The sequence below is a fragment of the Stegostoma tigrinum genome, chromosome 10 (genome assembly GCF_030684315.1).
Source record: "Stegostoma tigrinum isolate sSteTig4 chromosome 10, sSteTig4.hap1, whole genome shotgun sequence".
Lineage (NCBI taxonomy): Eukaryota > Metazoa > Chordata > Chondrichthyes > Orectolobiformes > Stegostomatidae > Stegostoma > Stegostoma tigrinum.
Window position 1 is genome coordinate 76,765,278 of NC_081363.1, and position 21,204 is coordinate 76,786,481.

At 41.1% G+C, this 21,204-nt stretch overlaps 1 protein-coding gene across 1 annotated transcript in view; it reads left to right on the plus strand.

The window, feature by feature from the left end:
• Nucleotides 1-248: 248 nt before the first annotated feature.
• Nucleotides 249-21,204, plus strand: part of LOC125455679 (pleckstrin homology domain-containing family G member 3) — a 183,706-nt gene continuing 162,750 nt past the window's right edge. The window contains exon 1 of the mRNA XM_048537980.2: nt 249-361. The gene's annotated coding sequence lies outside the window, so the exon portion shown is untranslated. The remainder of the gene's footprint in view (nt 362-21,204) is intronic.

The window sequence follows — 21,204 nt, forward strand, 5'->3', positions numbered from 1 at the left end:
CGCTGATGTAATTGCTGATAGTGAAAATGTACTTTTTTTGTTGCAAATGGGAATAATAGTTGAGTTTAAATTAGCCAATGCATCACTTTTTCCCCCTCCGTCTTTTAAGTTCTGTATCTGTCCTTATTTTTAAGCATCGTGTACACTTTCTAAAGTTATTTTTTAAAAGGTACAACATCCAATCAAAGACTCAGACTGAGAGAGAAGGTGGAGTTTTTGGGAATCGATGAGGACAGGGCGGGGACGAGAAAGCTTTTTGAAAAGTTTAGGAAAGTTTTGGCGTATGTGCTGCGGCAGGTTTGTCAGCTTCAGCTAAAACCGAACGGCGACGGGGAAAGGTCCGTGTGCCCGGACGCGTGAGGTAAATCTTTCAACTCCCGGAGCCCCTGGAAGATCGAGCTGTTTCATCCGATCTTGGGCTATATCCCGCAGTGAGAAGCAGCTTCTGCCGCACCGCCTGTTTCCAGCTGTTCCGGGGAATCTCTAGAATTTTGTTTTAAAATATGAAGTTGGGAGGGGATGGGCGGGTTGCGGGTTGCGGGAACTTGCTTAGCGTTTCCGTCGAAGGATCTAAATGCCAAGCGTATGTGGGCTTGGCAGAGTTGTGTGAGAATTTCGGATACGGATCTGCAGGCAACCGGTGAACGTGGGAGTGTGCGTGGAGGGAGTGGGGACGGAGGGGCCACGGGGAGAGGTTATTTGGAGAGAAAATGGGTGTGGGGGTGGATATGGAGAAGGAGAGAATGGGGGTGCATAAATAGGATGGAAGAAAGAGGAGGGGGTGGGCGATTGGGAGTTGTTGAAGGCAACGAGAGGGATGGGTGGACTATTGATGATTGAAAGGCTATGCATTTACTGGAAGGATTTGGCGACATTGTGATGATATGCTTTCACTGTTGAACTACTGTTTGCCCTGTGGTTAATATCAAGCAATGACACATGAACATTTCATTCTGTTCTCGGCCTTTTATTGTTAATTGTTCTCTGTTAACCATTTGATTACAATGTCACACCAATGCGGCTGTGATGACAAATATGTGGGATATACTTGTCTTTGTTTCTGACTGTAGGGCTCTAGTCTCTGAACACCATAGGGAAGTCTGAGATGTGATGTGATGAATGACCTTAAGATCATGGAGCTTGACAGGATAAAGTTCTTTCTACTTGTGAAGGAGCCCAGAACGAGGGGTTATCTGTAAGAGGTGGCCACAAGTAAATCAAATAAGCAGTTGGGGGAATGTGGAATTTGCTGCTAGGAGTAGTTGAGGTAAATAAGGGGGATGTATTCAAGGAAAAGTTAACTAAATATTTGACTGATTTGGAGAAAGGAATAGAAGAATATGCTTGTAGGGATTGATGAATAGTGAAGTTGTGTGGAGTATATACACTGGCATGGACCAATGGGACAAAATGAGTCACTATATTTATGTTGGTGCTCTGTAATGGAGAGCTAATCTATGTGTCAGACTCGCAAAGCTCTCTGTGCCATTACATATCACTCGAGTGTACTTATGATGTTACCTTTTGATCAGTCATATCCATTTTGAACTTGCACAAAATCATTGGGATGTCCAAATGTCAGTTGAAATGTGCCATACTTATGTATGTGTGCACGTGTGCAATTGTCATCCTGTTAGTATGGTGAGTTATAAAGATTGAGCTGAGTTTCTATGATGTCTGGAGAGAGTAATTTTAACACTAGTGTGAACTATGGCTAATAATTTATTAATGACTGATTTTTGTATCCTGTGTATTTTCCAGAACTATTTCTAGGAACCACAGTACATAGAGAATTATTGCACTAATGACTAACATCGTAGGACTAAAAGATAAAGAAGTTGCATTTACATAGCACCTTTCTAAATCTCAGCATATCCTGAAAGTTTCTTGTAGCCAAATAGTATTTTTGGAGCATAGTTACTGGTGCAATGTAAAGTATGTCGCAAACAGTTCAGTAAGCTTCCACAATTGAACTGACAGAGGAACAAATAATAGGTGATTAATAAATTAATACGTGAGCAAATATTCTCCAAATAGCAAGAAGAACACATCTGTTTCTAAAGCAATGCTATGAGATTCTTTCAGATCTATCTGAGAGGTGTTTTGCATTTCATTCAAGAGGATGACTCTTTTTTTTGACTGCACTTCCTTGGATGCAGTAGTTTGTCTTCCTGGGTCAGAACCTCAATTCTTTGAACTGGGACTTGAACTCAATTTTTTTCACTAGGGCAAGCAGGCTATTCTGGTACATAGCTGACTTAAGCAAGAGTACCAAGTCAAGTTGTAATGACTCCACTGCTGTCCCAAATCATCACGCGAATGATGCAATATAAAAGTAAGTTCTTGCAAATCTGTCAGAATCACCCTTCTACTCTTGACACTGGCCCTTAACCCCAGCATTTTTTTTGTAAAACTTCTGTCTCATTTCCAACCTTACTTTCCTGTCTGAAGTACTTGAATATCTTGCATCATTTGAACCCTGTGCCCGTTTTTCCTGAGTATCATATCTGAATCCCTCCAATCAGGTTTCTGCCTCTGCAATATAGCATGCACCCAGGCAGCTCTTGTACGAGTCGCAGTGACAAACTACATGACTGTGGGAAATGTAAACTCTCCCTTCTCCTCTTTGTCAGCTTGTCTACATGAGTGGCAATATCTCCCTCCTTCAACATCTCTCCCACCGTCATTCAGCTGGGTGGAAATTGTTTTACCTGGTTGCATTCTTAGCTGCCAAATCATAGCTAGGCAATCACTTGTATTGACTTCTCTTCTGTTCCCAATGCATTACTACTGGTGTCCCTCAAATATCTGTCATTGGTCCTCTCTTATTTCTCAAATACGTGCTGACTTTCGGCAAAATCATTCAAAAACACAGAAAGGGGTTTTAAACATGTATGCTGCTGACATTCAGCTCTAACTCATCACCACTTTTATCAACTCTTGCACTGCCTCTGAATTGTAAGGTTACTTGTCAAACATCCCTCTGTAATCCTCTCCGGCGCATAACCCTCCCAGATACAGGGTGGCACGGTGGCTCATGGATTAGCATTGCTGTCTCACGGCACCAGGAGCCCAGGTTCGACTCCACCCTCAGGCGACTTATCTGTGTGGAGTTTTGCACATTCTCCCTGTGTCTGCATGGGTTTCCTCCTACAGTCCAAAGATGTGCAGGCTAGATGGATTGGCCATGCTAAATGGCCTATAATGTTCGAGGATGTGTACATTAGATGGGTTATGTGGGATGGATCTGGGTGGGCTGTCTGAGTGTCAGTGTGAACCTTTTGGGCCAAAGGGCCTGTTCCCACACTGTAGGGATTCTATGATTCAATATCTGCATTCCTTTAATTCTCTCTTGGTTTTTTTTTACCATTGGTGACTGCATCCTCAATTACCAAGCCCCTGAGTCCTGAAATTGGCCTCATCTCTCTCCTTCCCTTTCCTTCTTTAAGATGCTTTTTTTTTGCATTTAGCTTTTGACTATTTGCTCTGATATCTTCTTATATTGCTTAGGGTGCAATTATACTTTAAAATACTTCATGTTTTACAGCACTTTATTATGTGTATTTATACATATAAATGTGTACAGATAATTGTTGTTGCTAGGATAACTGAAAGCAATATACAGCTGGTGTTGTTGCTGCTCCTTATTTTTAAGGTTTGTACTCAAATTCAGTTGTGCTTGTTTTCTTCTCCCTTTCTCTGGTATTTCACTTGGCTTCTGCTGTCATTGGTCAGCCAGCTGCTGACCATGAGCTGGATCCAGAACTGCAGCAAGGTGAGGAAGAGATTGCAGCTGTTCCAGAGCTGGGAATGGGTCCCAAAAAAGAGGAAGAACACAAAGCTAACACTACATCGTAACATTCCAAACTCCCACTTACAAGCGATTTGCTTTTGAAGTTCACTCACAATTGCAAAGCTAACAGAGAATCTAATTTGCACACAGTGGGGTTTCATGAATGATGAGTTAGTTTTGTTTTATTGATGTTTGAGGAATCATTAGCTTAGGATTTTAAGTTCTGAAGTGTGACACCAGACTTGAAACGTTAAGTGTGTGTGTGTCTCCTCAGATCGTCTGAGTTTCTTGAGCGTCTTCTGTTTATATTTCAGATTTCTAGCATCCACATTATCTTGCTTTCATGTAAAGTTTCAAGTAATTCACACTTAATATAATGTTGTCCCAATCAACCTAATTTCATATGGATCCAGTGCTTCCCAACTGAGGATTTCTCAACTTAAGCAGCTAACAACAGTCTTTGTAAAGATAACTGGAATATTTTGAGTGTGTTACAGAAGGATTTGAAGGATGCCAAAGAATTTGGATGTCTAAATGCACACGTCATCTGAAGTTAGTGTGCTGGTACAAATCTAATGCAAAAACCTCACGACCCAGAAGAGAATCTACCTTTTAAACTTTAATTTAGATTACCTTGTACACGGTATAGTCTTTCCTTTTATTCTTAGTTCAGGTTGCTGTACTCAGCTGGTTGGGATTGCAATGGGATAATCACTGAAGGTGAAGGTGAAGGTGAAGGATTGAGTGTTACACAAAAAAGCAACTTACAACAGTAACCATCCCATCTTGCATACTCATCAGGGAATCTGCATTCTGAATTCCTCTGAGCTGTATTCCCAGGAGACCAAGGGGTGCCCAACAGAAAGTTTGGGCTCATGGATTGTTTGTTAGGATTTCTCTGGTTATTAGCACAAACTTGAGCCAGATGGGTTGCAGCTAAGTAGTGATCCAAAAGTAACAACTGTTTATATGTAACTATTAATGTAATAGGTTGTCCAAAAGCACCTCATGGTTATCACCAGGCTGAGTCAGCAGTGGCCTACATAACCCAATATCAGAATAGATGACGAAAAGCTAGATGAAATTTGAGTTACGAGGACGCTCTTAAGCATGAGGAGATGTCGGGGGGAGCTTAATGGGGTGTGTGTGTGTGTGTGTGTGTGTGAGTGTGAGAGAGATCTATCTCTCACGCACAGACACACACAATTCCAGAGCTTAGATGGTTGAAGGTGAATTGAGATGTTGGGAGTAGAGTAAGCTCAAGTCTACGGGTGGAGGAATGTAGCAATCTTAGAAGTAACAGGGGGTTACAAAAATATATATACAGGCCCATCCATGAATGTCCACATCCCGTCAGGCGATAAAGAAAATGCTAAGGAGGTAGTAGGAACTGCCGATGCTGGAGAATCTGAGATAACAAGGTGTCGAGCTGGATGGTGTAGCACAGATCACAAGACCAAAGATGATAAGACGGGTTTGAATTTTGTTCCTTCTAGAAGTAGTCAGAAATAGCTGGTGAGATCAAATACTTATAAATCTGAAACAACAAACTGAGCAGACTCTCCATAGGATAATGCAGGGTGGAAGCATGTGCACAACCTTGCCTGTAGGGTTATGAACAGAATCTATTTAAATGGATGAGCTAAAGAGCAAATGGTGTGCACTGACCTTGTTTTATTGACCATGTATGTCTCTCCCCACTTGCGAAACCATATGTTTTCCGTTTTCCATTTTCCCACCGCTTCCCTGAATCCGGTGCTCGTAACTCCCCTTGTAACCGCTTCAGTGAAACATGTTGGAAGGATTTGTAGTTTAGAAGGGCTATAAAAGAGTGAGCCGTTGTTGACATTTGCAACGGTTTCTGTGGTAGTGAGTGTCTTAATTATTTCACTTTGGTCACTGTTTATTTGAAGGGCAATTTCACTTTGTGCTTCTGGAAGTGGAAGCTTAAATCTCCAGTTATTTCTAGAAATACCCCTGGGTTAAAGATTAACTGTATAAATGTACAGATCACAGTGGGCCCACAATTTAATTTGCTTTGGCAAAAATAGTACTTCACAAAGCCTCAGCTGACCAATGTCTCAGCCTAAAACTTCCACCAACTTTGCAAAGCTGCATGTGACAATATCAGGGCAGGTAACCAAAATCTTTGCTGAAGAGGTCAGTTTTAAGGAGTAACGTAATGGAGGTGAGAGCATCATGGGGAAGTTCAACAAGGGCATTCTACAGCTTAGCATTTTCTTTATTTTTTTTCTGAAAGAAGGGCCTCGACCCGAAATGTCAAACTTTCCTGTCCCTCTGATGCTGCTTGGCCTGCTGTGTTCATCCAGCTCTACACCTTGTTGTCTCAGATTCTCCAGCAGCGGCAGTTCCTACTATCTCCTGAGCATGTTCTTTATCACGTGACGAGATGTGGACATTCATGGCTGGGCCTGTATGTATCATTAATGCCTCATTTCTCTGGAGACAGTGATGGTGGTGAGTTGCTTACCTGAGCCTCTGCAGTCCAGTGGTTGTAGGTACAGCCACACACCTGTCAGGAAGGAAGTTCCACGACTTTGAACCAGTGACCCTGAAGGAATGGCAATATAGTTCCAAGTCTCGATGGTTGGTGGTTTGGAGGGGAACTCGGGTGGTGGTGCTCCTATGTATTTGTAATCCTTGAGCTTCCAGATGTGGCAGTCATGAGATTGGAGGATGCTGTTGAAGCAGCTTTGGTTAATTGCTGCAGTGCATTTTATACTGTGGTACATACTGTTACTGTAGTGTGTCAGTGGTGAAGGGAGTGAATGTTCACTGGGACACTCGGGTCTCGTTTCACCTTCACCTTCCCCTTTCCCAACTAGTGCTATTTAGATATTGCTTTCCTATTTTTCATCCATAAGTAATTAATCTCTCATTTATCCAAATTTAACTTCATCTGCCCACTCTCTCAATGTGTCCAAATCACACTGAAGCACCTCTGCGTCCTTTACCTTTCCACCTGCTATTGTGTCATTTGAGAATCTGTCTTTATTTCTTCATTTATGCCAACCCTTTCAGTACAGTTACAGTTAGGGTGCCTATGAACCACTTTGAGAACAGACTTCTTGCCTTTATCATTTCTCTTTTCTACCTAACCATTTCCAATCTTCGTTTCCAGAACTTAAGGTTATCCCTCTCTACTAAATGAGTTCCATCATGAACTAACAGGGCCACCCCTCCACCTTTTCCTGCTCACCTAGCATTTCTAAATGCCTTCAAGATTTAGGTCCAAATCCGTGTCATCCTGCAGACATATAAAATAGCCAAATTGAACTTATTTTTATTTGCACGCTCGGCTCATCTTTATTTTGAATGCTGCATGTATTCAGGTACAGAGCCTTTAGTTTTATCCTTAATCTCCTAATAGATTCCGGTCTTTTATTTTATATGATCTTATTATCTTACATAGTTAACTTTTTAGATTCAAGTTCTTTATCCCTTTCCATCATGCCTGTTTATGATTTCTCATATGAATACATCTGTCTTTGTTCATGACTCTTTGACCATATCTTCCCAAATTCAAATTCTTGTCCTCTCTTCAATTTAAAACACACTCTACATCCCTAGTTATGTGATAGACAGGAACATTGGCCCAGACATGGTTCAGGTGCACACAGATCTTACTTTCTCCATCTCTGGTGCAAGTGCTCCACAAACTGGAATCCACTTCTCCCACACCAGTCTTTGAGTTATACATTCCTCTTTCTTGTCTGTATTGCCTGATAGCAATTTGCAAGTGGCAGCGGCCATCATGCTGAGATTGTGTTCTTTGAAGATCTGCTTCTTGATTTGGAGAATACTCCACCCCGCGCCCCCCCCCCCCCCCCCCCCCGATATTCCTCCTTACTACTGAGTACATGCCCAGCTAGCTCAATTGGTAGAGCATCAGACTCTTAATGTCAGGGTTGTGGGTTCAAGCCTCATACTGAGTTTTCAACGTTTTTTTTTGCCATCAGTGAATCTACTCTTGTATCTTGGTTCCCCCAAGTCTTTCTTCAAAACCTCCTTCCACCAGCCACGCTGTAGTCTTATGAGTCTCAAAGGGACATATTTTTTCCATGCATAGCCACTGGTGATGGGGCTGGTTGCCCACTGCCTAGTACCTCTACATGACAAATTCTCTCCAGCTTGGTAGTTCTTGTGGTTCAGTATCTTTTAGTAACTTGTCTTCTAGTTTGTTCGTGGTCTCTAAGATGTTCCAATCACACATGGGCTTTTGCTGCTGTGGTACTTCTGATATTCTTGTCCTTGTTTAAACCAAATGCTCTATCTTGCTATCTATCACTTTCTGTCCTGCTACTGTTCAACCTCACTCCTCCAAAAATAGAATGACTTTCAATGGTTTGATATTTCTTTTTTCTAGAGCCATGTTTGTTCCCAGACCTACTGTTTGAGTTTACAACATATTTTCTCATTTTTATCCTTGTATTTCATGTTCCAAACCATGGGCCTAACCCTCTGCTTCTCATCCTGTGCATTAATCCAGCCATTACATTTTCTAGGGACCTTCCCTGGTCTACTTACAATAATCACATTTCTACATTGACGAGTGCCTGCTAATGAATATTTGACTTTAGCATCCACTTTTGGAAGTTGTCCTTTGGAACCAATTCCTATTCACTTATCAGCAGAACTGATAGGTCCATCATCAGGCAAACTATTAATTACGGCATGTTGATTCTCATGGCTGTGCAATATTTGTGTATGAGAAGTATCTGATGCTCTTCTCTCTTATTTCCTGTATCTTCTACAAAGTCTGCTATTTTCAAGGCTGAGCCACCCTGACGAGAGTACCCAAACAGTCTATTTCCCTTCGCAAAGACAGATCTTTTTATTTTTTTCTATATTTTGCATTGGACTGAAATGGGAAAACAACTGTTTTAAAAGTCTTGGAGTATTGAGCATTACTGCACTTTTTAAAAGCTAGTTTTCTGACACTCATTATAAATGCCATTTCTCCACAGCTGTTGGTTCAAGCAATGAGGTAAGTCTTAACCTTTTTTAAAAAAAAATGAGCCGGAGTCAGGGGCTGTGTTTGAATGGAACAATGTCCAGCAACAAAGTAGCTTACTGATCTGTGATATGGTGACCATTTATCAATGCCAAAGGCTTTCTACCTGTGAAGAGCTGTATAATTGGCTTCTGTGCAGCGGAACTGCTTGTGGGTATGAATATATGGGAAGAAACCATCAGAGCTCCAAAAGGGAAGGAAAACCACCTGGAGCCTGAAGAATGTATCAATTTTCTATCTTCCCCCCCCACCCCCCCAAGCAGTAGTTATAAGTTGTAGTTTCTTGACTAGTAAGCTGGAGACTCTACAAGTATGAACTAGTTGCTCTGTGCCCCCTAACAAGCTCAGTGAAAGTATCTGGAGAAGAAAGGGAGCATCCTGGTAAGCCAAGAGGATCTTGGTGAATCCTATGGACAGCAAAAATCATATGCCGAAAGTTCATAATTGTTTATCAGTAGCTAGTGTTCATCTAAACTGTACCTGCCAATGCTGTTTGCAGCATTCACTTCTGATTTTGGAGTCACTGTTGCTTATGGAACCTGGAATTCCAGACAGAAGAGGAAGATGTTAGGAGGAAAAGTGCTACGGAGTGCTAAATCCTGGTTTGCACTTTTGTCAACCTAGGTCTAAAAGAGAGGTGATTTGGGAAACTTTTCACACTCTTTTAAAAACCTTTAACATTTATTTGGACTTCAGGAGTAGCAGGTCTTAACATCTGGTGCGCTACCCCAATGAAGCTTAACACCATGCTCTAAAATGATCATCTTTTCATCTTTAGCATTAACCTTCCTTGGGCCTTTACTTTCTTTAAGCCCATCTGTCTTAGTATTCCATACTTTCTTGATTTGAGATTGATTTCCCATGGTCTCCCCTTATATCTTACAGCTCACTATTTTTTGTTTGAGACTTTGCTTTTAATGAAAGCCATTCTGCCTGCATGCAGTGCATTCAAATAGTCTAAAACCAAATTAAACTATTTGTCGTTCCTTTCAAATCTGGGGGATGAATAATTATCACTAATGGAGCTTTAGAATTCCTACCAAAAACTAACTGGTATGGGCTGCTTCCTCCATACACCTGCAAAATGTTCTTACCAACAGAGCACGTGATAATTTACAATTAGTCTGTAAGTTTTATGAACATTTAGTCTATTACTGCCTGCTTGCTTTCACATACTCATATATATAAAAGGGCTTTCTGTCTTATCCACCACACACACACACACACGGAATGCTTCCTTATAAATTTCACAATATCAGTGAGTAACTTTATCAGTGGTCAAATTTCATTTCCTGTCCATTCTTCATTAAACTATTCTCAATTATTGTTGACTGGGATGTCAGTTTGCTCAGTTGGCTGGACCACTTAGCTTGCAATGCAGACTGATGGCAATAGTGTGGGTTCAATTCCCCCACTGGCTGAGATTACCATGAAGGACTCTTCTCCTCACTCTCTTTCCTGACCTGCGGTGTGGTGACCCTCAGCTTAAACCACCATCAATTGTCTCTCTCTGAGAGAGCAGCTCTATGGCAACTTTACCTTTATTAATAAATTCTTCATTCATTAACTATGTTTGGTGGCCAAATCTACAAATTTATTATTTTTGCTTCTCTATCCCATTTTTTAAAAACTTATAGCCAAAACTTCATTGAAAACTCCTTCCTTGGGGCAGGCTTGATACAGGCTATAACATGTCCTTTAGTATTTCTTACAAATCTCACATCTTTCGCTTATCTCTTCTATCTGCGCATTGTACTCCTCATTGCTTATTGTTGCTTCGTTTATTAAAATTTTGACCCTTTTTAGAGAACAAAGGTATAAATTTCCTACACAATTTTAGCATAATTGACTTTTTCTCTTTCAAATTTCCAGTGGCCAATAACAATTCTTTAATTTCTTTAGTGGAGAGGTTATTTTTTGTTAGAGTATTTATAGAATAAATTTGTCATTTTCCATATCCAATTTAATCTGTGCTTTCTTCATCGACAGTTTAATTACTAAAATGGGTAAGTCAACTGAAGGGTCTAGGTCCAAAACGTCAGCTTCTGTGCTCCTAAGATGCTGCTTGGCCTGCTGTGTTCATCCAGCTCCATAGTTTGTTACCTCGGATACTCCAGCATCTGCAGTTCCCATTATCTCTGAAGTCGACTAGATACTTTAAGAAGTGATTGATTCTGGCTGCTTTACAAAAAGTTGTCAATGTATTATCATTCCCAAATTTGAAAGTGGTAGAACACCCCGATTCCTTCACTTTTGGTCTGATCCTTGTTACTCTGAAGCACTAGTTAGCATTTTAGCCAGTCTATTCCACACGCTGCAGATGTCCAATGCTACACAATTGAAAGATGATGCTGTCAAAATGTTTATAAGTGCACTAAAATTTATTGTATCCAACACAATGCTCTCTTTGAACTGTGTCTCCATCTTCTTCCTCCAAAATCTTCTGATCATTTTTAGTTTCAAATACGTTGTAGTATTTGGGGCAGTTTATGGCACAATGGTACTTTGAGCTGCACCTGAATCATCAATTAATTACATCTTGAGCAGTTTCTGGGGTTCATTCTCTACTGTAAATCATAAATTCTTTTTGCTTCTCAAAATTAACACCTGCAAAAGCAAAATATTTGTCTGTACTTGATGGTCTAACACAGTCCAATAATTTAAATGTGATGAGTGATAATGGGAACTGCAGATGCTAGAGAATCTAGTGTGAAGCTGGATGAACACAGCAGGCCAAGCAGCATCTCAGGAGCACAAAAGCTGATGTTTCGGGCCTAGACCCTTCATCAGAGGGGGGGATGGGGAGAGGGTTCTGGAATAAATAGGGAGAGAGGGGGAGGCGGACCAAAGATGGAGAGAAAATAAGATGGGTGGAGAGGAGAGTATAGGTGGGGAGGTAGGGAAGGGATAGGTCAGTCCAGGGAAGATGGACAGGTCAAGGAGGCGAGGTGAGGTTAGTAGGTAGGAAATGGAGGTGCGGCTTGAGGTGGGAGGAAGGGATGGGTGAGAGGAAGAACAGATTAGGGAGGCAGAGACAGGCTGGGCTGCTTTTGGGATGCAGTGGGGGGAGAGGACGAACTGGGCTGGTTTTGGGATGCAGTGGGGGAAGGGGAGATTTTGAAGCTGGTGAAGTCCACATTGAGTAACTCATATTCCGCTTGGAAACCCTGCAGCCCAATGGTATCAATGTGGACTTCACCAGCTTCAAAATCTCCCCTTCCCCCACCGCACCCCAAAACCAGCCCAGTTCCTCCTCTTTCCCCCCACTGCATCCCAAAACCAGCCCAGCCTGTCTCTGCCTCCCTAATCGGTTCTTCCTCTCACCCATCCCTTCCTCCCACCTCAAGCCGCACCTCCATTTCCTACCTACTAACCTCACCTCGCCTCCTTGACCTGACCATCTTCCCTGGACTGACCTATCCCCTCCCTACCTCCCCACCTATACTCTCCTCTCCACCCATCTTATTTTCTCTCCATCTTTGGTCCGCCTCCCCCTCTCTCCCTATTTATTCCAGAACCCTCTCCCCATCCCCCTCTCTGATGAAGGGTCTAGACCCGAAACATCAGCTTTTGTGCTCCTGAGATGCTGCTTGGCCTGCTGTGTTCATCCAGCTTCACACTTTGTTAACCAATAATTTTAATGCCAGCACAGACTGGGCACTTTTCAAATGAAACTCCTGCAGTCTTGCATGCAATCTGTTGAATTTCATCATGATTGGTCCCACTGTACTGTCCCAAGTTTTTTATAAAATTGTCAAAATATGACTAGACATCATAAGTAGTCAATAAATTGACCTTTTGAGAAATTTTATCTGTAAAAGTTAACAATTTGTTCAAATCACCAGGCTCCAATTCTATGAAAAAGAAGTTGCTTCTTATCCTGCCTCTGTCTAGCAAGCAAAGTGCTAAGACATACCTTGTTTCCTCTTGGGTAACATCGTAACTAAGATCTACATCCTGACTTCTATCCTCCACTGGCCATAAGGCTCCTTATCAGGAAACAAGGGTGGGTAATCATAGCCTACGCTATACACTGGAAAATAATTGCATGTAAAAGAGAATCCAACCTCACAGTTTTACTGAGAGCTTTATTTTAGTTTATCACACACCATAAACCCCTCACCTGCGTTCATTACTCCATATTTTTCAAGTAATTCATTACCAATTAGCCCTTAATTAATGATATTCATCCCTTGCTCCCTCATTCTATTAGGTTTTAAACATTCCTTCAGACTATATTAGATGATAACAAGCTCATTACCACCACAGATCAGACTTTTTGGACAGTTAAAAGCTGAGTCTCCTGTCCCAGAACTCTGACCAAATAAAATAATCTAACCCTAAGAGGTGTGACTGCCTCCTGGTACAAAGAATCCAGGTACCTTACCCGTTCTGTGACGCACTGCAGTGTCTGTAGTTCGGCCCCCAACTCATAAATCCGAAGCCGTTTAAACTTCAAACATTTGCTGCAGAAGTAGAATCCCTACAGTGTGAAAACAGGCCACATTGCCCATCAAGTTTACACTGGCACTCTGAAGACCATTCCACCGAGACCCACCACCCTATCACTGTAACCCCGCATTTCCCATGGTTAACCCACCTAATTACACATGTGCTGTAAGAGAGAACCTACGCAGACACTGGGAGAATGTGGAAACTCGACACAAACAATTGCCAAGGATGGAATTGAACCCAGGTCCCCAATATTGTGAGGCAGCAGTGCTAACCACTGAGCCACTATGCTGTCCACATGCTTGCTCTGGGCCAAACTTGTATCCATGCTACCATTGTGGCATATGATTTATTGTACCATCTGTAATGTGTCCTAACGTGCAATTAAGTTATTTTATTCGACTTCATATTTGACAATGTTTTAACATATTTTGTGAACTGTCCAATAAGCTGCATGCTACTTTGAATAGAATAAATCTTAATTACTTACCAGATACTCAGAAATAAGCTAGCTTCTTCTTCTGTAGCAGAGTAAGCATCAATTTCTGATGGCCCAAAAGGTTTAAGCAAGCCTAGCCTGCCCACATTTCCTCATAAGCTAATTCACCATTGTGGGCATTAGTGTAGTAAATCTTTTCTGAACTGCTTCCAAAAGACTTAGATCCTTCCATTGATAAGGTGACAAATACTGTACACAGTACTTTCAGATGTGGTCACATGAATGCATTGATTAACTGAAGTTTAACCTCCCAACTTTTGTATTCCATTTTTAAATAAATTTACCTAATAGGTAGTATAGTAGACAGTGAAGAAGATTAGTTATGAGTACAATGGGACGTTGATCAGAGGACAAGTGGACGGAGGAGTGGCAGATGGAGTTTAATTCAGACAAATGTGAGGTTTTGCATTTTTGAAAAGGCAATTCAGGGCAGGGCTTATACAGTTAATAGTGGGGTCTTGGAGAGGGTTGCTGGACAAAATGTGACCTGGGGTTGCAGGTGCGTAGTTCCTTGCAAGTGGATTTTCAGTAGACAGGGTGCCAAAGAAGCTATTTTGCACCCTTGCCTTCATTGTTCAGAACAGTATAGCAGTTGGGATGCCATGTTGCAGCTGTACTGGACATTGGTGAGGCTGTTTTTAAAATACCACTTACAATTCTGGTTTCTCCTCTTTGGAAGGATGTCGTTAAACTTGAGAAGGTGCAAAAAAATATTTACAGGGACATTGCCAGTTCAGGAGGGTTTGAGTTATAGGAAGAGGCAGAATAGGCTGGGACTTATTTTCCCTCCGTATCGGAGGCTGATGGACAACCTTACAGAGGTTTATAAAGTCATGCGGGGCATGAATATGGTTAATAGCCAAGTTCTTTTTTTTTCTTAGTGTGGGGTAGCCCAGAACTAGAGGGCATAGGTTTAAGATGAAAGGAATAAGATCTGGAAACAACCTGAAGGGTAACTTTTTCACACAGAAAGTGGTGCATGTGTGGAATGAGCAGCCAGAAGAAGTGGTGGAGGTGGGTACAATTATAACGTTTAAAAGGCATCTAGATGGGTATATGAATAGGAAGGGTTCAGAGGGATATCGGCCAAATGCTGGCATATGGGACTAGGTCAGATTGGGATAACTGGTTGGCATGGACAAGTTGGACCAACGGGTGTACTTCCGATCAATATGAGTCTATAACATTCTGTTGGATTTCCTAACTACATGATGTACCTTCAAACTAACAGTTTTGTGATTCATGCACTGTCTCGATCTCTAAGCTCTGCTACTTTTTTTAAATTTCTTTTTATTTGATTTATTGTCATCACATATACCTAAGTACAGTGAAAAGTTTTGTTTCGCTAACAGTACATGCACATCCCAGCAAACAAGGACATATAGACTATTAGGTACTTAGATATAGTGAGGAATACAATGTTATGGCTGCACAGGAGGTGCGCAAGCACAATCAACACTAGATTTGAAATTGGGGAGGTCCATTCAGCAGTCTGATAACCACAAGGACCTGTTCTTGAACCGTGTGTGTGTGTGTGTGTTTGAGAGGCATCTTTGATATCTTGCTGCAGAAAAGCTGGCAATATGTAAGTTGCGTCCATGGATGGGAGGGTGGCTTCTGTGATGGTCTGGGCTGTGCACACCACCTCTCTCTAGTTTTTTACAGTCTCGGGCAGAGCAGTTGATGTTATACACCCAGATAATTTAAATAGTATGCTTTTTTGTTCTTCCTGCCAAAATCTACAATTTCACTTCTTTCCCCCCACATTTTCACTCTATCTTCCAGGTTTGTGCCACTCAGTTAACCTAGCAACATATTTCTTGTTGCCTTGTCATGCCCTCTTTGCAAGTTGCATACTTACGTATTTTTGTGACATCAAATTTGGCAACCATAGTTCCATCCTTTCATTCAAGCCATTTGTATAAATTAAAACAGTTGCGGTCCCAAAATGCCAAAAAATCATTGTTACACTACTTATCACCTCTTCCCATCCTGAACAAAAAAAAATTTTTGCCGAATCTCTGCTTCCTGTTAGCCAGTCAATCTTCTATTCATACCAATATATTGCTGCCTATATCGTGAGCTTCTGTGCCATAATTTTTTTTGGTGTGGCAATTTATCAAATGTCATCTAAAAATCGAAGTGTAGTACATTCACCAGTTCTCCTTTATCCACAGCACGTGCTACCTCCTCAAAGATTTCAAATAGATTGCTTGATTTCCCTTTCACAATGCCATCTTAGCTCTACCTGATTACCGAGTATACTGTTACAACTTCTTTAATCATAGCTTCTAATATTTCCCCTATGCAAGACGTTAAGATTATCGGCTTCTATCCTTTCGGTCTATCCCCTCCTTTTTATTCAAAAAAAGCATTATATTTGTTATCTTCCAATTTAATGTAATCTTTCCCAAATCTAATGAGTTTTGCAAAATTAAAACGAATGCACCAGCTATCCATCTAGATTTTTTTTTTAAAGACCCTGGGATGAAGTCCATCAAAAGAAGTGAACATTGATTTTCATACCAAAGAGGTGATTAAGAGGAACATTATACAACCTACTTTATCTTGTTTTAACTTGGCACAGAGTAAAATGTATATCCTGATGGACAAAAACTCTTGTCACAGATTCCCTAATTCACAGTTTTAGAGATTTATTAATATTTCTCAGCTGCAATTTACTTAGTACCATTTCACCGGTTATTATGATTTTCTTGAGTGCCTCCCTTCCTTCCCTTATCTTAACTTATTGCTGCTTCTAGGACCTAAATTCTTATCTCATTTTGTAGAACCATGAGGGGCATTGTTAGGGTGAATAGTCAAGGTCTTTTTTTTAAACCATGATAGGGAAATCCAAAACTAAGTTTAAGGTGAGAGGAGAAAGATTTAAAAGAGACCTCAGGGGTAACTGGTTCATGCACAGGGTGTTGTGTGTTTGGAATGAGCTGCAAAACGAGTTAGTGGCAGCTGGTATAATTACAACATTTAAAAAGCAACTGGATGGGTACATGAATAGAAAGGCTTCAGAACGATATGGCCCAAATTTTGGCAAATAGGACTAGATTAATTTAGGATTTCTGGTTAGCATGGACGAGTTGGATTGAGGAGTCTGTATCTGTGCTGCATGACTATGACACCTCCGGATTAAAAACTGAAAGATTTGCGATGCTCGAAATCAGGGACAAAAACAGAAATTGCTGGAAAGGCTCAGCAAGTCTGGTAGCATTGGGGAAGAAAAGAAAATCAGAATTAATGCTTTTGGGTCTGATGGAAAGGTCACTAGATCCAAAACATTAATTCTCTGATTTTTTTATTTTCCTTCACAGATGCTGCCACACCTCTGGACTGGTTTGTTCTACCTTTCATCTCTGAGGGAATATACTTTTGCAGTATCCAAACCATCTCATTTTGTAGGTTGCCTATTATCAGCTACAGACTTTTCTGAAATCTTTGACTGCATTTAGTCAAATACCCATCACTATTCTAAAATATACTGGGTACTAAACATTAATTCTGTTTCTCTCTCCCCAGATGCAGCCAGTCCTGTTGAGTTTCTCCAGCATTTTCTGTGCTTGTTTTAGATTTTCAGCATCCACAGTATTTTGGCATTATTTCATTCTAGTCTACCCAGCACAGCACTCTTCTTTTCCTCATTTAAATCAGCATTCTCTCAATTAATTGAGTCTCTTGATAATCCTTTTAATCATCATTCATACGCGATAATGATCATTCTCCCCTGAATGTTTCCCACTGATATTTGATCTATTTCATCCATCACATTCTCAAAAACCAGTTCTGCTAGTGCTATCTTTCTTAGTGGACTGGACACATTGTGCTGTAAGAACAAAGGGATCTCTGTGCAAACACGTCAATCGCTAAACGTTTCTTCAACCATTGAAAAGCATATCAAGCACCAGAATTTATTGCTGGGTGGTTAGAATTCGAAATTAGGAATGGTCTGCATAACCTGTATTAAGCTTTGTTAGTCCTCGCTATGCTCAGTGCAGTTAGAAGTGTTAGAGCACAGAAAAACGCCATTTGACCCCTTGTGGCTGTGTTAACCCTCCTAAAGAGCAAATCATGTAGAGCCACTCTGTTCTGAAAATTTTATAGACGTAGCAAAGAGGGTTCAAAGAAGATTTCACAAGGGTGATACCAGGACTGTGAGGTATACATATCAGGTAAAAGATTGACAGGAAGGGATAAGGCTGGGGTTACGGTTGGTGGGGGTGGGGGTGATGACGGACCCAATCAACCTTTTATTTAACACTATGACGTGTTTTGATAGAGTGGATACAGACAGAACATTTCCTCTTCTGGGCAAGAGCATAAGCAGAGGATATCAATATTAAAAAAAAAAGTCACCAAGAAATCCATTTGGGACTTCAAAAGGACCCAGAGAGTGGTGAGAATGTGGAACTCTCCTCCACTGAATGATCAAACTGAAAGTACAGTTGCAGTTGGTGGAAAAGCAGGGAAGTGTTTGAAGGAGGAGGGAAGAAAGGCAACCACAATAGTGTTTGATAAGTAAGGATGGGAAGAAACTCTAAAGGAGAATAACAATTTCTGCCAAATGGCTTATTTCTGTGTCTTATGTCCTGAATAGCAAGTCTTGTTTTACTTTATTTTAGCCTTTACTACTTAATGCTGTCTTATTTTAAGTTTATTGTCCTTGTGTGAGAGAGTTGAACAAGTGGGAACACCTTGCTCCATGATCCGATTAAAGCCTGTCATAATTTTAAAGACCTGAGGCCATCTCTCAGCCTTACATTTAAAAAGTTCCGGGTTATTCAAATTCACCCACTAGTTTGCAACTTTCTCTGTTCTGGTTTTAGCTTTGAGCATTTTGCCTTTACACGTTCTCCATTGCTTCATTCTTAACAACAACTCTCCTTTATTATGTCACGTCTAACAGCGTAAAGCATCCTGATCTGTTACATCATTTTCTGTAAGAAATAGATTTGGAACCAACTCCACATTAGTTGAGCAGAGCAGAGTGCAATGGTCCAACTACTGTGAAGAGTTAGTCTTATCAATTGCACTTCCCCGAGTGATTAGCGAGTGATTTGATTCAACCGGTGAGGGACCAAATGCGGATAAGTGGAAAGACCCTCATGCTCCAAACTGTAGGTTCTGCCCACTGCTGAAACCTGAACAAGTACTCAAAGGCACTGAAAATGCTGATTATCAGGTAAGATTTTACACCAAGGATATGTCAGCCTTCTCAGGTGGAATAAGAAATAAATTCTTTTGGTGTCATTGACAACATTTGCTCCTCAAACAACTAAAGCCAGATGTTCTCATTGCTGCTTACGGGAGCTTGCTATACGCAGGACTAGATGCCACATTTTCTACATTATGACAGTAATTATACTTCACACATATTTGATTGACCATAAAACACAGGTATGTCCTCGGGAAATACATAGCACAATATGGGAATCTGTCAACCCTGCCCCATCATCCAGTGAAATCATGGCTGATCAAACACTTCAATTGCTTTTAGCCATCCCATCCCCATAGCCCTATCCACTGATTGTTAGAAATCTGTCGATCTCTGCCTTAAACATAATCCAAGAATGAGCTCCCACTGCTTCTAGAGTAGAAAATTCCAAAAATTCACAGCTCTCCGTGTAAGAAAAATTCTCCCTATCTCTGACATTAATGTCTTCCTCCTTATTTTTATGCTTAGGTTCTTCCTTGTTCCTTGTGCCCCCTCAAATGCTGCACAGAACTTGGATTAAGAATGATGCTGCTTGCTGCTGCCAACCATTACTACCTTTATATTGACCAAAGGCAACAAGGAGGCTGTTGTTCAAGAGGGAAACTGCTCATATATGTATTGCAGCTGATGCTGTTGGAATCAATTGGACCTCTGTTGAAATGAGAGATTGGCTCCCTTACAGCATTTGAGGGTAGGTAGAGTTTGCAAGATTTGGGGCTGTGTCTTGCGAAAGACAGCACTGGGAGTAAGCGCAGAGATGTTGGTGCAGGTAGTTGGCATCCAGGCAGAGTGCCACAAAGCCACAGAACTTTGGCAGCAGCTGGCTAATGTTGTCTCTGAAAGCATCTTGTGTGACGTCCCCAGTATCCAGTGGATCGGTGGGGAAGAAATTGATTGCCTTATGATAGGAGGGAGGGGAAATAGTGGCCCAGCTAGCCAACTGTCACCGCCACTTAAACCAAGTGCTCAGATACAAAAAGCACTTAAAATTGGTGGTACAGGTTGTGATTTATTTTTAAGAAAGCCTCGTGCTTTATCTTTAAAACACTAGTACACCCTGGTTAGAGTGAACAGAGTATGTTGTTTTGGTCCCATATTAATTCTCTAGAAGTCTGTACAGGTACTAAATAATGTGCATAAATGATTTCCAGAAATTATGCAAGGAACAAAAGGCTATGTAACCATTGGGAAAGATCGAGCAGTCTCCTCTTCACTGGAGAAGAGAATGCTGAGGGTCGGTCTTTAAGATTGTGAGGATTAGATGTGTATACTTAGGTATCCACTTGTAGGGAAATCCAAAGCTAATTGCCTTAGATATAAAATAGTTAATTAAATCCATAAAGGACTCGGTAAAAGGTGGTGATTAGACTGGAATGCACTAATGCAAGGAATAGTAGAGGTAAATAGTTTTGATGCATTGGAAAAGACATTGATATTAGTAGCATTAGATGAAATAAGATGGAAAGAGGCTCTTGTTTTACATGAATGGCAGCATAGGCCTATTACTTGATATCCTCGACACAGTGTGGAGCCTGAAGAAAACAGCAGGTCAGGTAGCACGAGAGGAGCAGGAAAGTCGATGTTTCAGGCCCGGACTCTGATATCCTACACTGGTGCTATAAATTTGATGCAATTTTCACTATTCTCATCATCCCCATTCAGCTATCACCTTCTAGAAAATAATGAGCTGCTTGTGAAGTGAAAGTATTTTCCAAGTGATGGGGGGTGGTGCGATTCAAATTTAACATAATGTTTGCTCTGGAAACAACTCAAACTTGCCAAGTTTCGAGGTGGTGTCTCAGTTCCTGGGGATTGGGCAATGCTTTGGGTTGGCTAATGTTCTACCCCATTGGGACTAATGTTTAAATCCAACCAGTTCACCCTCCCACACAACTAATGTTTGGCGAATCGTCTCTCCCAGCTGCAAGGAGCCATGTGAAATACATCCAGGGAAGTACAACTCAGCAACTATTCCCACTGCATTAAACCCACCATAATTCAATATCACTGAGGGTAAAATTCTTACTCTGGGCTATGGTAATAGTCACAGTGGGGAAGCCAAATACTGTGCCTATGTAGTGAGCCTTATGCCTTTTTGTTTTAATATTAGAAGGAACTTTAATCCACGATGTATTTGTTCCTGCTCGAGATGTGACAGCTGTAGAAAGAGCTTTACCTAGCACATGCTGCATCTATAGGGC